Here is a 16,927-nt window from a genome sequence, read left to right as displayed (position 1 = left end):
TTGCTCACACCTCCACATGCGTCTCATGGAGATTAAGATGGGGCAAAGCGAAAAGAAACTTTCCCCATAAAGATTAATATAGTATCACTGTCCCATTTAGCGGTTTTGTTTATCCAAAACAATGTTTAGGGGCCACCAGCTGGGGCTTAAGGGCTTTGCTCAAGCAAAATCGTACTGATAGAACTAGTGACCTTGTGATTACAGGCACAGCATCCATACCTGCTGAGACACACATAAACAAGACATTACATAATCCAGAGATATTCTAAACACTGTTTCCTCTAACTTAGTAGTAGTGACTCTTACAGCGTTATCCCCTGCAAAACAGTGGAGTTGTATCTTGCAAAGTCTTTTTTCCCTGAAAAGATAATATTTGATATGCAAAGACATTCTGGAAGAGACATTCTGCTCCTTTAGCACCTTCTCAAGACTATCAGAAGCACGGCCAAGTTTAGTATGTAATGTTGTTTCTATTGGCAAGAGGATACCGATGAGGTGGTCGGAGTAATACCCCAGCCAAGTACATTGTTGCTTGATGATGACATTACTGTTGATGGCTAACATACAGTACAGCCCTCCCCAGGTAGAAACATACCAGCCAAGATCCACGAAAATGCCACACTGGTCACAACAGAAACTGTCACTTCTGATTTCTCTAAATTTCATAATTTCTGGACTACATCATGAAAGATATCCAAAAATGTTAAAAATTGTACGTTATGCTAAGGGGAGCACAACACATCCAAACATTAAGAACATCCTTATTAGTGACAGTATTAGTCTATAATGCATTAAATATTGTACCAGGTATATCGATATGATAAGGATAAATGTGGAACATTGGTAATAGATGCTCACCACCTGAAACACATGAAATGAAGCATGACCTAGTGGATCAGATGCATTTTTCATTGAGAACCACTCCTCCCCCTTCTTAGTTGTGGCAAACACCATTTGGTGAGTTGCATATTAACATTACATAACATGATAAGTTCTATTACATAACATGATACTCCATGTACTCCATGTAGGGAGCAGAAATATAAAGTACAGGTATTTTATGGGTCCCACTGAAATAAAGGTAGCTGATCATGAAAAAGACCTTGGTGTGTATGTTGATGCTTCCATGTCCCATTCTCACCAGTGTGGGGAAGCAATAAAAAAGCCCAATAGGATGTTGGGGTATATCTCCAGGTGTGTGGAGTACAAGTCAAGGGAGGTAATGCTAAGATTATACAATTCCTTGGTGAGACCTCACCTAGAATATTGTGTGCAGGTTTGGTCACCATATCTTAAAAAGGACATTGTGGCCTTAGAAAAGGTGCAGCGTAGGGCCACAAAAATGATTCCTGGTCTTAGAGGAATGTCATACGAGGAACGGTTACTTGAGCTAAATCTGTTCAGTCTCAAGCAAAGGAGACTGAGGGGGGACATGATCCAAGTATATAAGATTCTAACAGGTTTGGATGCTGTTCAACCAAATAGTTACTTCAGCATTAGTTCAAATAGACGAACTCGTGGCCATAGGTGGAAATTAGCGGGAGAACATTTCAAACTGGATTTAAGGAAGCACTTCTTTACACAGCGCGTAGTCAGAGTATGGAATAGTCTTCCTGATAATGTAGTGCAAGCTGAATCCTTGGGTTCCTTTAAATCAGAGCTAGATAAGATTTTAACGACTCTGAGCTATTAGTTTAGTTCTCCCCAAGCGAGCTTGATGGGCCGAATGGCCTCCTCTCGTTTGTATAGTTCTTATGTTCTTATGATAGGTTCATGCTTGTAGATGTTTACCACATTAGTGGTACAAGTCTTTTTCCTCATAGTGCCAGGTTTGAAAAAACAAGATAAATATGGAGATAATTTATTCAAAGTTTCTACGATAGTGTCAGGGTGCATGGTTGCGGACGGGCAGGCTGGCAGGAAGGAGGCAGGGAAGGACGAAGCAGGGAGGCAAAAAGTCGGGGCAAACGGGGATTTATTAAGGGGGAAGACGGCTACGGGAAGGGCAGGACGGAATAACAGCACTGACATCGACTAACATCACATAACTGACAAACATCAATGACGGACAAAAACCAGGGCAAGACGTGGACTGATATAGAACAGACAAGTCAAAATAACTAGGAACTGCTGGGCACAATTAGGGAAGCACACGTGGATAATCAGGGGGGCGTGGCACACACGAGGATCGTACGAGCTGGGCATGACAGATAGGACCCAGAAGTTTTATTTTGTAATAAACATATAAAAAAAAATACATAATCTATTAACACACAGCTGCATGATATATTGTATGTATGCACTATAATGATTTGTTGGCACTGTTTTGTGTGTGTTGACGAAACCCTAGGCAAGACTGTCAACGTATTTGACACACTCTACTGGTATATAATAACCATTTCTTTTTGGATATATTTTGTTTCAGGTAATTTCACCAGCTGCTTTTGTTTTATAAATATTGCAAGTGTTACTTGCAGAAATTTCACTTAAAGTAATACCATGTAGAACTAATTAGCACCTTACCCATACCAAACAATCATTTCCTTTAAATAAGAAGCCTCTTTCACTTGATTGAAGGCTCTCAGATTTGTTCAGCAAAGCTAATCAGTGACAGCCTCGGCTAATTATGCCAAACACCTGTTCTTTACCAGAAAATACCAAGACGATCTGGCTGCAGAACACTGGGCCACATCCACTAGGAGGATTTCCACTGTGGGGCCGGAAATCACATGATTTCCACAACAGCGCTGGATATGATGTCAGTGTAACATTGGGAAATTACTTAAATAATCTCTTTTAAAATACACATTTTCTTTTCTGGTGATAGTCATTAATAATCATTTTAAATGTATGAGGATGGATGCTAATACACTATTTTTAATAGCTGTTTTGGTGTGAAATTCTCACTTTTATCTAGCTTATGATATTATGAGAAAGAGTCGTCTTCAGAATTTTAATGGAAATAAGATGCCATCCAGTGGTAGATTAACGTGTTCATGGGTGTCTAGGTCGTAATTTCTGTAGACCTGTCTACTGCCCCTACTTCCCAGAATGACAAAATAAATTACCTTTAAAAGTAATAAATATTAGCCATCCATCCATTTTCCAAACCACTTATCCTACTGGGTCGCGGGGGGTCCGGAGCCTATACCGGAAGCAATGGTCATGAGGCAGGGACCAACCTAGGATGGGGGGCCAGCCCATCGCAAGGCACACTCACACACCATTCACTCACACATGCACTCCTATGGGCAATTTAGCAACTCCAATTAGCCTCAGCATGTTTTTGGACTGTGGGGGGAAACCGGAGTACCCAGAGGAAACCCCACAACGACATGGGGAGAACATGCAAACTCCACACACATGTGACCCAGGCGGAGACTCGAAACCGGGTCCCAGAGGTGTGAAGCAACAGTACTAACCACTGCACCACCCTGCCGCCCCCACAGCTGTACATCTTACACAAATTATAGTGTAAGAAAACTCATCTTCTCCCGAGTCAATATTATGTTTCTGTCTTTGCAAACAAACTCTCTAAGTAAAACTCATTTGTAAAGTTACATTTTTAACTTTGTCCCAGGTCCCAGAGATGTGAGGCTAATACATATTAGTAACTGTAAAATACTTTTAATAAAGAGAATCACATCAGAAGAACAACAAAGCGGCAAGCTTACACTTTCACATCAGTCATATGAAGGAAACAGAAAGAGCGTAACAGAGACCTCACTGAATAAAGGCATTACAATAGCAGTAACCATAAACATGACATTCTGATCCGGCGTGTGTCAACACAATGTGCACCCAGGCCACATTTATCATACACTGCATAAACCACAGATAAACCTCCATAAACCTCTGTACAGAGAGGGCAAATTCCAAAAGAATACAGAACTTCTTACTATAAGAATGTCTTCCTCCTTGCTTTCCTGGTAGAAAACTCGTTGATTAGGCTCATAATATCCATTTTACACAGGAAACAGACTATGCATACCAGAAAATAGACAATAGTATAAAGAACACCAAAAAAAAAAAGAAATTTAGAATTGGTTTCCCCATTCAGTTTTAACCAATCACCAACTCACAAACAAATATACTCTGGGCCCCAAGACTGCAGCCTAGGCAAACCAGTTTATTAATCAGCCGCTGGTGCTATCTATCCATATGCTCAGCCTACTGAATTCGCTTCAGTAGTGTCATATCCAGGTCAGATGTGGAGGTCATGTGATTCCTATCTCCACAGTAGAGGTCGCTCAGTGTTCTGCAGCCAGACTCTTTGAAACACCCACTCTACCTCTTACCTGCTTATATTTGCTCACTATGCTATCAAACATTGATCCAGTTTCTTACCAGATTCAGGGATTTGAAGTCAGTTATCTAACTTTTTACACATCACCCTAGTATGGATTCTCAAAGTGTGCATCACAAGTTTAAGGTTTGCATATATCTGAAAAAGTAAGCTAGGAAGTATCTGAGACATCTTCTGTTACAACTGCCTGCCAGCCGTGAAATGGTTTCTCATTTGTTGTTATTTGATGGTGCACAATAATCCGACCAATAATGGCTGTAATATATGGCATATATATCTTTACTGGAATTTTACAGACTAGTTTGTTATATTTAATGTGACATATATCTAATCCAAGGCTGCAAATTATTTTTTATTTGAAGCATTAATTTGCCACTAAAAGTGAAGGATTTTTGATGTTAAATTTAGCGTAAAATTGGTCTGTAAAAGTAATTCTTAAAATCTACATTATAAAAATTCATAGTGCATTATTCTAGTGTGTTCATGTAAAGAAAATATGAAGATCATTTGAAAATATTTTTAAAGATTGCCATGAAATACCTGACTATGAAAGTGATAGATAGATAGATAGATAGATAGATAGATAGATAGATAGATAGATAGATAGATAGATAGATAGATAATGTACTGACAGACAATTGAGCCCTGTCAATATTTTTATGCAAAAAGAATATCATTTAGTTGCAGTATAACACATTGTGCCGATTGAACATGTAATGTACTCTGAATTATGCAAACTGACCAATTTGCCCAGATCCCCTTTCCAACACTCTTCAGATGTGAACTCCATTAGTTATTTTTAACAAAACAAAATTGCTTTATCCATGTCCTATTTTTAAGCCAGAATACCATTATTTTGACACTTGCCTATTATTGAGAAACTACCACACCGAATCGGAGTTGCCGTGTCCTGATCTCTCCACTGTTCCCCTGTTTGGCCAATGGGCAAACATTTTCCCTTTTGTAAACCCCATGTTAATTATGTTACCTGTGTTTATGTGCTTTAGTATTTCTCCTTGCTTTTCCTGGTTAACCCTGCCTGTACCCAGTCTGTATCCATGCCCTGTATTCCATGTATTTCCGGTGTTCCCTGTAGCTCCTGATCCCTGGTGTCTGAGTATTCGTAAATGACCCACACATATCCCTCCTTTTTACCTTGTTACTTAAGTATAAAGTACTTGCCTGTTCTCAGTTCCCTTATTGACTATTGTCTGTGTTGCATGTTACCTGAGTGTGTTTGTGTTGATCCCTGCTGAAAGGCTTGTTCTTGGTCTGCATGTTGCTTCTTGTATTACTTCCGTGCCTTTGTTTAGACCCTTTGTGGCCCCATTTGTTTCTGGTTATTTTGAGTTCAGTTCACAATAAAGTTCCCCTTTGATCTTGTAAGCCGCATTGTGGACCATCTTCAATGCCCCAAGAAGACACAGATTCAGCTTAATCTCCTACTCCTTTGGTTTAAAAACACATCTTTTCATGCTAATTGGAATTCGTGTCAACCAGCAACTTTTAATATCAAATATCAGTTTCTACGTAGTTTTTAAACTCATTCATGCTGCCTCTTTTTGCAACATGCCTGTGTATGAATATAACCAAAGTCTATTTGTATGTAACCTTTCATTTTCAGACATCTACCAGAGAAGAAATAATAGAAATAACAAACACCTTTAAACCTTAAATAAAGAGAGCTGGATTTCTTCAGCTGGTCAGAGGCTTCCTGTGTGACTAATTGCCAAAGTCAGAAGCAGGGAATTAAAATCAGCTGCCCGAGGATAGTTCTGCGGGAGGCCTCAGATTCCCAGGAAGCCGCAGAGTGAGAGTGAGATATGTCATGCGGGAAGGCAGGACTGCTAGCCGGTGCTTAGCTGACATCCAGCTCTGGCTTGTGAGGCACACTAATCCCATAAAGTCACCAAACTGGGCACTCACAGACCAGGGAGCTGTGAAATCACCTTGAGGTCTGTCTATGTCGGCCACCCCCCGGCTTCATTTAAATGGATGAGCCTCCAAGACTCCAAGCCGTGAATTGATGAGGTACTTTAATTTTTCTCTTAAACCCAAAACCATAAGTCTGGACAAATGCGACTTGTCATGAGTGTGAGTGCTGCTCATTTGCATATCACCCTTGCAAGCGGCAAAATGCTGCAGTGCAACATTGAAGTATGGGGAAGATAAAGTTTTATGTGTTAGGAAAATAACAATCTTTCTGTTTCTGCTTCTGTTTTACCACCAGAGTGGAGAAAGCATGGCTATCAACTAAATTAACTTAATTTTAAAAATCTCATTTTAGCAACAATATTGGGCATTAATGTATATTTTGAAGGATGGATTCTTTCAGGAATGCTAATATCTTTAAAACGTGGACAGTTTCAGGGTTTCTTTTGTTATTTATTTAAACTAAAATGCTAAATACATCAATAACTATATTTTTCAAAATACCTTATATTTATTATTCTCTTGCACTGGATTTCATACCTCATTCTGGGATGCATTAGAGAATAGCGAAATGGAAACCACTGTTCACTTAAAAAAAGCATAAAACCTCCAATTCGGTTTTGTCTGAAAGCACATGGGTATGTCTGAAGACTCTATGTAATAATGAATCAAAGGTGGATGTTGTTTGGCCCTGTTACATCTAGGGAAAATAAAAACAAGTGTTATGTTGCTGGTGTGGTGATCTGGGTATCTTCTGCTGCCTCAGGACCTGGGCAAATTACCATAATTGTACATTGGGTCATGTCTGCCTTATAAATACATATTATATAATATTTTATCTCCAGTTATATATATATGTACTTTTTTTATTTGTATTTTTATATTGAAATGGGTATTAAAATGATCTAAAAAAAGAATGAGTCACATTGACAACCTGTAAGACAAACAAACACATAAAACTGCCATGACTGTACTAAGGGATTTTTCTAAAACAAGTGCTATTTCTAACAATCCCTGAGGCCGTAGGACAGGGCACAGCAGAAAACAGGTAACCACTTGCACTGGGGGGTTGCTGACCAGGTGGAAGGTTCCAGAACAGTGTTGACAGAAGAAGGCTGTAATGCAGATGGTTGCTGGAGCCGGAGGACAACACAGTTGTGAAATGACACCAAGAGATAAAAACCAAACAAACAGATTACAAAACTGACACCACGACCATTAATACGAGACAAATAACACTGGCGTGCAAAGACTGAACCCTAAGAAAGTGCCATTGCTCAGAATGTGTCGAGACTGATATCTCTCTGGCGACACAGGTACTGTAGTAACTGGCGACTGGGACCTCTCTGGTGACACAGGTAGTAACTGGCACCACAGGATGTAACTAGAGACTGGGACCTCTCTGGTGACACAGGTAGTAACTGGCACCACAGGATGTAACTAGAGACTGGGACCTCTCTGATGACACAGAAAGTAACTTGCGACTGGGACCTCTCTGGTGACACAGGTAGTAACTGGCACCACAGGATGTAACTAGAGACTGGGACCTCTCTGATGACACAGAAAGTAACTTGCGACTGGGACCTCTCTGGTGACACAGGTAGTAACTGGCACCACAGGATGTAACTAGAGACTGGGACCTCTCTGATGACACAGAAAGTAACTTGCGACTGGGACCTCTCTGGTGACAGAGGAAGTAACTGGTGACACAAGAAGTAATTGGCGACACACGAATGACAAGCACAATATACAATTTGGTGTCTGATGTGAGTCATGTACCAACATTTTCACTCTTCAAGAAAAGGCATAAAATTAAATTGATGTGCTTACAGGTTTCTTGTAGTGAACATATTCTTTGTTGATTACTTATTTCCTATTTGACATGTATTCCTGCATTCTTCTCAAATGGTGCACATAACGTATGTACATGGTTCAGAGGACCATAAAGCTTTACTTAACTTGACTTTGCTTGATAATTCCAAAGCTCATTGCAGCCCAAAAAATAGTGATTAACGTCCTCCACTTCTTCTTTTGAATGGCATGCTACAGTATGTCATGTGAATAATTTGCATAGAAATATTTGTCTATTTAACTGCTTGAATTAGGCTTTTCCTTGTTGTTCACAGATGAAAGCAATTGTGATTCCCTTCCAAGCTTCCAAAATGCACACCTGTGTTAACAGACATTGTTTTATAATATCACAAACCTGGGAACAATTGACCAAACAAAACTGAAATATTATTGTTTTTAAGAGGTTTTCATTTCATTTCCTTCAGCTGAAAAACACATAAAAGTTGGCCAATAAGTTGAATAAGAAGGAAAAAGGCAATAAATTGAGTTTTCTTGTCAGTCTGTAGCAGATTTTCTGTCTGCTTCTAGAAGTTAAGCCTTCATTCTAAACCATGAAAAAGCTCCTAATCCCTGCTCTTCCACTCTGAAGGTACTTTAAGGAAATATTTTACACTCCATTCCACAACATCTTAGTTACGAAAATTCTTAACTCTCACGCTTCTGAGATTTCAACCTTGAAGTATGTTGACAGATTTCTGTTAGGAAAGTTCTAGGTTTTCTGTAAGATTCGTGTAAAGTAACAGGTTTCTGTCATTTTTCCTCACGAAATCCATGGATTCCTGACTTTCCACTACAATCCTTTCCAAAATCCTTCCAAAATATTATAGTCCTGAGAGAAGCAGAGAATCCCCAAATTCCTGATATTTAACATACAATTTTTAGCATACAATTTCTCAGCACAGCTGTATGCCTCAATTCAGAATTGCCCCCTGCACCGTGTCCCCTTTTCTGGTCTCTCTCCCCTCAGTACTGATAGTTGCACATCTCTCCGATTACTAGTCTATATAACTAGTTTGACCAGGAACCTGTGTCATCCAGCAAGATTTTTTGGTTATCAGGCCATGCAGTAATATGATGAGTTTGAACCCCCCAGCCATGTCCCCCCAAGGTATATTAGTTAGCTAGATTACTTGTTGTATTTACGGCACTTTATCTTCTGGACTTTTCCTTTGCTGACCCATATTTAGCCCCAAACTATCTTGCTAACCCAAAAATCCAGCTTTGTGACTCGGGTACCAGCTGTGCGAGGAATTGTCTCCATTTTGATGACATCTTTTGTTTGCCTGTTTTGTTTCCTACTGTGTGCCTGCAGACCTTGATACCTCTCTATCTGTGTTCTCGCTGTCCTGTGTCTGCAGATGTGCCTGCTTTACGTTCATACTTCACGCACGTGGATGTGACACCACGCGCGCGACTGTGGTGATGTAATTTTCGTCACAGGAGCCGGCCTCGGAGACTGCACTGGGCGGGGGGGGGGCTGCACACACCACTCAATTTGAAACTATGCACCTGGTCCATTCAGCATGCTTTGATTGTTTATTAGCCAGGGGAAAAGTAGCAGGAAGTCTGAAAAGAGACTGGACCAAAGATTGTATATAAACTCGTTTTTCTACCCTCTCTGATCAGACTGGAAAGAGGTGTAGCTATCTGATTTGAGGAAAAGTTAAGCAAGTCCATAAATACCGGCATTTATTTTATATGATTCCTCTTAATGACATCATAAAGACTCCCAGACAGCTGCAAACTAAGAATCACATACAGGTGTGTTTCTAATTGCAATGTCACATGCCGTCTTTCTCCTTGTGTCAGTGTTATTATAAATATGATTTTCTAAATAAAGTTTTTGATGTTTTTAAAATATATTTTCAGTTTTCATTTGAAATCCTGTTTGCCTTTAGTTTTTTATTTTAAATGTGTATATCTATTTAGTTTGTATATATTTTACTTTCAGTTTAAGTTTTAGTAATTTTATTTTTGTTGATAAATGGAAAGGTGTAGGACCTTGCTAGCTTCTGCAAAATGTTGGGTTGTAGTGCATCCCACTAGGACCAGAGATAAACATATCATTACTTTAGATATATTGTATTTATATATAGCAATTATGTCAAGTACTTGACATTTTTAAATTTTTATTTCAGTTAGTTCTGGAAGCAATATTTATAGTTTTCATTTAGCTTCTTTAGTTTATATAGTTCATTTTGTTTTCGTATCTTATTTCAGATTACAAAAGAACAATCATAACTCTGTCTTGCATGCTGTAACATTCGTATCACATTTTATAAACATGACTTAAGAGCAGATGTGCTTTACAGTGCTATGCCAGGTGCTGCAGAGTAGTATGCAGTTGCCTGGTTTGTTGGCACTTGATGTACATTCAGGATCACAGTCGGTCTGGCACATCAGCTGTGTCTCACTGACTCCCCACTTTATTTAAGTATCCATACTGGATAATTTGTTTACTGACTCTCTGAGTAGTTTGGCAGTCAGTAAGTTGCCGAGTGCAGCATGTTCAGCTTTAGCACTTACTCATCAAAACTTGGGAGACTCATAAGACGAGTTAGACTCCCTTCAGTACCAAAACTCACCAAATGACTGTTTCTGATCATGCTGAAAGTTTGTTTGAGCGTTACGAGTTAAAATAACTGGTTAGTAAATATTCTAATCCCAAGAGTCCTTGCGAACAGCGTTTACTAGAATTTAGGTCGATACAATATAAACTAAAGCCTAAAGGTTACATATTCTGCATGTTAATGAATGAAAGATACAATATATATGGTTGTGGCTTTGGTATTGTATCTAAAGTATTTTCAGACATAATGTTTGTAGATTTCTTAAGATACCTTTACTGGCTTTTAGAGGCTCATTGTTTGTTTATATTTTACAAGCTAATGTCTGCATATGAGATTGTATTTCAGTAAAATTAGACATAAAGTGTATTATGAATGTTATAAATTCATAAGACTTCAAGATTAACTAACAATATTTTTATTAAAACAAGGTTTTAGTAAACATACTGTTTGAGTTAAAGTAATTTAACAGTAATTGAAGAACAGCAGTATTCTTATAGTAACATAACAGGAAACTAGAAATGCAAATAAATACAGCAAACTTAAAATACGCAAGGTATAGTTTTTCTCCATTTAAAACTAGTGAGACAGCCATAGAATCTCATTATGGCAGTTTTGTGCATCAAGATGCATTTTAGATGCACAATTTATAAAACAGCTACACAGCAGCGACAATAGTGTGGTTATTGTTTAATTTATATTTAGATATAAGCACTATATGTCAAACAGAACCCCCCCCCCCCCAACTGATTCTTTGAATCGAACATTGAGTTAATTTAAACAAACAGTTTGATAGGATTGAATCGAACTTCCAATCACTAGACAGCAGGAGGTATGAAGCAGACCTGCACCTCGAGGAGCATCCTATTGGCTTACGGCTCATACTTCTGACCACATCTTCTGGCTCTGGGCTTTGATTTTGCTTTGCTCTGCATCTGCATCTCTGACGCCGGAGGGTTCAGTTACACGGCGATTATGGTGTTGCCAGTGATTGCCTGGTTGAAATGTTCAGATGAAAGTGTCATTCTGTTTGTTTAAATTAGAAGCTGTCTTCTCTTTAATGCCTCTAAAAAATAAACCAGCTAATTCATGAAAATCAAAACTCCAGCCTTGGTCACTGAATGGGGGAGAGTGAAGAAAAGATGAATGTATCATTTCATCATTCTCAGATCAGCATCCATCACCCTGCATATATATAATCATGCAATATCCTCTTCCAGTAGTAATTAACACACAGGTTGATGTGTATTGCTGCAAATTCAATCCTCTATCCTCTACAAGTTTGCTTTCAGGCAGGCAAAGGACAAGAAAATACCCTTCCTCTCAGAACTTTTTAAAGTAATTGAAATAAACTGTGCAGCGACTTCATTATGAACGGCTGCTTACCTTTGTGTAATATTCTACAATTTTGTATCTGTCATAGAAACAATCTGGACAGTATGATTTTTTAAATACACGAAAACTTAAAATCAGCTTAACACGGAAACTTAAAACTCCCCTTGCACTGAAACGGAAGGCAGCCACTGCTTTTGTAGATACCGTCAGCCCTCCATTTCCACCGCTTCCGCATCTGTGGAGTCAACCAACCGCAGACTGAAAATATTTTTAAAAAAATTCCATAAAGTTCTAAGCTGAAGCACTAAGCTGAATCCACACGATGATAGTGTTTGTACTGAACCTGGACAGATTTTTTTTCTTGTCCTTAATTCCTAAACAATACAGTACAACCACTACTTACATAGCATTAACATTGTATTAGATATTATAAGTAACCTACAGTTTATTTAAAGTATGTGGGAGGATGTGCCAGGGTTATATGCAAATACCATGCTATTATATGAGAGACTTGAGCATCTACAGATTCTGGTTTCGGCGAGGGCTCCTGGCCCCAGTTCCTGTGGACACTGAGGTGCGGCTGTATATTATTTCTCAATGGCAGTCATCTCACTGTTTTCTAGTCAAATTGTGCTGACCTACTGATGCATGTCCCCGGTAATGCATGTCTGACAGTCATGCCAGACACCAAGTAACTAAAAATGCTGAAATGACAGCACGGTGTATCAGTGGGTAGGTCCTTGGCCTCATGCCTTCAAGGGCTGTAGTTTTGCCTCAGCTCCGTGTTTGGAGTTTTCTTATTTGCCTTGTGTCTGTGCGGCTCTCCTCTGGGTAGCCCAGCTTCCTCTCACAGCCCAAACATACGCAGTCGAGGTGAGGTGGTGACTGTGCTTCACGCAGTAGGATGCAGACTTTCTGTGACTCTGATTTCGATAAAGAGGATGGGTGCCACTTTACAATAAGGCTACCCATATAAAGAGTTTATGAATGAACTATGGTTTGCATAAAACACAAAACTAAGCAAAACAGTCATTTTCATCAGTGATTTTACTGAGGGTGCAGGCCATGCACCCTCTATTCATCACATAAAAGTGGTACTTTAACACACTAAGTTCAATAAAATTTAATTATACTGTATGGCTTATGTTAGTCATATCAATGTGCATGTGTGATACTTTAGCCCTAACGATTGAAAGTACCTCCCATTTTGAGGTCATCATGCTGATTTTTCCATCCCAAATGGTAACTTTGCCACACCCCCCACTGAGTACTTAGCCCTGTTTCTGCACGGCACTGGTCTGTATGACTGGTTGGGATCTCTCACTTTGCACCCCCTGGGAGGGAAGCCTAGCATTGCCTATGCTCAGAGTTAGTAAATGCAGCAATGAGCTCTGCAGTTACCTATGGTTCACGGTACAGAAGGAACAGTTTTGTGATTCCTAATATACACTATACTGCCAAAAATATTTGGACACTCCTCCAAATCATTGAATTCAGCTGATCCAATCACTTCCATAGCCACAGGTGTATAAAATCAAGCACCTAGGCATGCAGACTGCTTCTATAAACATTTGTGAAAGAATGGGTCACTCTCTGGAGCTCAGTGAAGTCAAGTGCAGTACCGTGATAGGATGCCACCTGTGCATAAGTCCATGCATGAAATTTCCTCGCTACTAAATATTCCACAGTGAACTGTTAGTGGTATATTTACAAAGTGGAAGCAAATGGGAACAACAGCAACTCAGCTACATAGTGGTAGGCCACGTAAAATCACAGAGCGGGAACAACGCATGCTAAGGCACACAGTGTGCAGAAGTCGCCAACTGTCTGCAAAGTCAATAGCTACAGACCTCCAAACTTCATGTGGCCTTCAGATTACCTCAAGAACAGTGCATAGGGAACTTCATGGAATGGGTTTCCATGGCCGAGCAGCTGCATCCAAGCCTTACAGTGGTGTGAAGCATGCCATTGGACTCTAGAGCAGTGGAGACGTGTTCTCTGAAGTGACGAATCACGCTTTTCTGTCTGGTAGTCCGATGGACGAGTCTGGGTTTGGTGCTTGCCAGGAGAACAGTAATTGCCTGAATGCATTGTGCCAAGTATACTGTAAAGTTTGATGGAGGGGTGATTATGGTGTGGGGTTGTTTTTCAGGGGTTGGGCTTGCCCCTTAGTTCCAGTGAAAGGAACTCTTAATGCTGCAACATCCATAGCCATTTTGGACAATTTCATGCTCTCAACTTCACGGGAGCAGTTTGGGGATGGCCCCTTCCTATTCCAACATGACTGTGCACCAGTGCACAAATCAAGGTCCATAAGGACATGGAGAAGCGAGTCTGGTGTGGAGGAACTTGACTGGCTTGCACAGAGCCCTGACCTCAACCCAATAGAACACCTTTGGGATGAATTAGAGCGGAGACTGTGAGCCAGACTTTCTCATCCAACATCTGTGCCTGGCTTCATAAATACCCTTCTTGAAGAGTGGTCAAAAAATTCCCAGAAACACATTCCTAAACCTTGTGGATAGCCTTCCCAGAAGAGTTGAAGCTGTTATAGCTGCAAAGGGTGAGCTGACTCCACATTAAAGCCTATGTATTAATAATGGGATGTCATTAAAGTTCATGTGTGTGTAAAGGCAGGTGTCCCAATACTTTTGGCAATATAGTGTAGTTTTGGAGGGGTCTGTTCAACGGTGCTAAAAACACATTTACAATCATGATTTTTTTATTTCAAGCCAGTTATTTTTTTCCTGAGCAATTGAATATATGGCTGTGAAAATTACTATGTCATATAGCATTGATATATACACACATACATGTAACAAATAGTGCTATTTTAGCAGCACCAACACAGTATGCATTTGTCCTTAAGAAGTAGAGTATTTTCTATAATTACTCTTACAATGGTTAATTTCCGCAGAGGGATATTAGTAGTTCCACTGTCTGTGCAATTTAACTACTTGTAGTATCTCCGTTTTACGATATTTGGAATTATGAAGAGATAAAGTAAATTAGCTGATGCTGCGAATAACAATGTAACCCAACAACTCTATTCTTTTTTGATTACCAGATGAGGTTTTATACCAGAAAACAAACTTCAGGAGTTGCGCAAATGAAAAATTACAAAAACACTTTAGAAGCTATTCTTCTGTATTCATCTACTTCTTCTGGTATTCTTTCTGGGTGTAAAAGCATCAGCGGATCCCATCCGGCAGAGTTTCTTCCTTCTTGGCATCAGAAGCAGTCTCACCGATTGAGAAGGTAACCCATAGCTCTTGAGCATAATTTTCTATTACACTGAAGGTACTCCTGTTAATTAAGTACTGCATATGGTAAAGTAAACATGAAACATTATTTTGCACATGTATTTATAAGAAATACCTCAATAAATTTCAAGCACAGGCACTCAGTGGGGTGCACAGAGGCCATAGATATCCAGGACAGTCGATGTGTGGCGGTTTCATATTTCTATTTATCTATTTATCTAAATTACAAACAATTCTGGACATCTCCTTCAGGGGGCGATCATCTTGGAGCATCTTTAGTAATCAACTCATTTCAACTTGCTGTAGTGGCCAGTGTAAACAGAACCAGACATGCTCTTGTTTATGTGAGTCAAATTGAGTGTTTTCACTTGTTTTCTTCACCCAATAACAACTCAATTCTTATCATATTAATAGCACTGTTTGCAAACAGGTGGGCGATCAGGACAGCTTCCTGACTCAGACACTCAAGCAAGTGACTCTTGTTATTTTCATTCTCCTTACAAAGTTCTAAAAATATATTTAGTTTCTTCCAATATACATTTGAAATGTAGACTGTTCAGTTTTTCTGGGGGTGTTTTTTTAATGTTTCTATGACAAAAACACCTGAAGTGTTTAAAGCGGTTTGGTGAGATTTCTGTTTGTTCCTCTGGGCGAGATCGCTGACTCCAGACAGCTAAGAAACACCGTCTTATCTTGTTTGCATGGGCTTCCTCTAGGTATTCTGATTTCTTCTTGTAGTTCTAAAATTTTTTTTGTTTTTTCCTGCCTTGTGTTTCTGGTGATAGTCTCCAAACTTATCGTCATCCTGTGCTGGACAGGCAGTTGGGAAAACAATGAAGGCATCTTTTTTTTTTTATCTTTTTGCTTGTCATTTAACTTCATTGTTTTATAGCTGTAGGACATTCTGTATAGTGAACTCACACAATTTACCATGCATAAGGTGATATATAACTCAAGGATATCCTTCTTTTGCCAAGCTTTGCACTTTACCTATGTTACTCATACAGTAGGTCACAGTTGAAGCATAGGCACAATTTTCAATAAGTATAAATCTGATTACGCCATCTATCCTGGCAAGTGTTCTACAGTTTAACAAATTTAAGATAATAGCAAAATTTAAACCCTTATACAGTAAAACCTCGGATTGAGAGCATAATTCGGAAACGTGCTCGTAATCCAAAGTGCCATACCACATCAGACTCCCTCTCCATGTTCAAGAAATGCCTCTAGACCCAGCTATTCCAGGATTTCCTCTACTAGTCTGATGTCCCTCTATGTTCCTTGAATGTTCTTAATGTTGCACTTCTCATTGTTGAATTGTCTTCTTAGGCTAGAAGATTTTATGTTGTTCTTGTTCTACTTACACTTGTTACTTGTCAGGATCGGTGCCTGTCTGCTCTTGTCCTATGTGTCTTATTCCCGTTTGGCCAGCAGGTGTTGCTGGCCATCCTGTTGCTTCCTGTCTTGTACCTCATTTGTCTCTCTAGTGTTTGCTTCCTCCCTATGCCGCTGTACATCTTACCTGGCTAAGTGCTTCACCACTGTTATTAGCTTCCCTTTTGGGGTTGTGGGTTCAAGGCTGGCCAGAGGCCAATCTCAAAAATGTTTTTTATTTTAGTTCTCCTGGTTTCATATTTGTATAGGTATTTCAGTTACAGTTCATTGTCCTTATT

General features: G+C 39.4%; 1 long non-coding RNA gene across 1 annotated transcript in view; it reads left to right on the top strand.

Annotated features, from left to right (window-relative positions):
- The window catches only part of LOC125723201 (uncharacterized), a 29,902-nt gene that overhangs the window by 10,185 nt on the left and 2,790 nt on the right, over positions 1-16,927 (top strand). Inside the window, exons 2-3 of the long non-coding RNA XR_007386806.1 lie at positions 15,181-15,249; positions 15,507-15,598. This is a non-coding gene — a long non-coding RNA (uncharacterized LOC125723201). The remainder of the gene's footprint in view (positions 1-15,180; positions 15,250-15,506; positions 15,599-16,927) is intronic.

The sequence above is a fragment of the Brienomyrus brachyistius genome, unplaced genomic scaffold (assembly GCF_023856365.1).
Source record: "Brienomyrus brachyistius isolate T26 unplaced genomic scaffold, BBRACH_0.4 scaffold46, whole genome shotgun sequence".
NCBI lineage: Eukaryota > Metazoa > Chordata > Actinopteri > Osteoglossiformes > Mormyridae > Brienomyrus > Brienomyrus brachyistius.
Note: the sequence above shows the minus strand (reverse complement) of the source record. Positions and strands in the feature narration are given on the sequence as shown.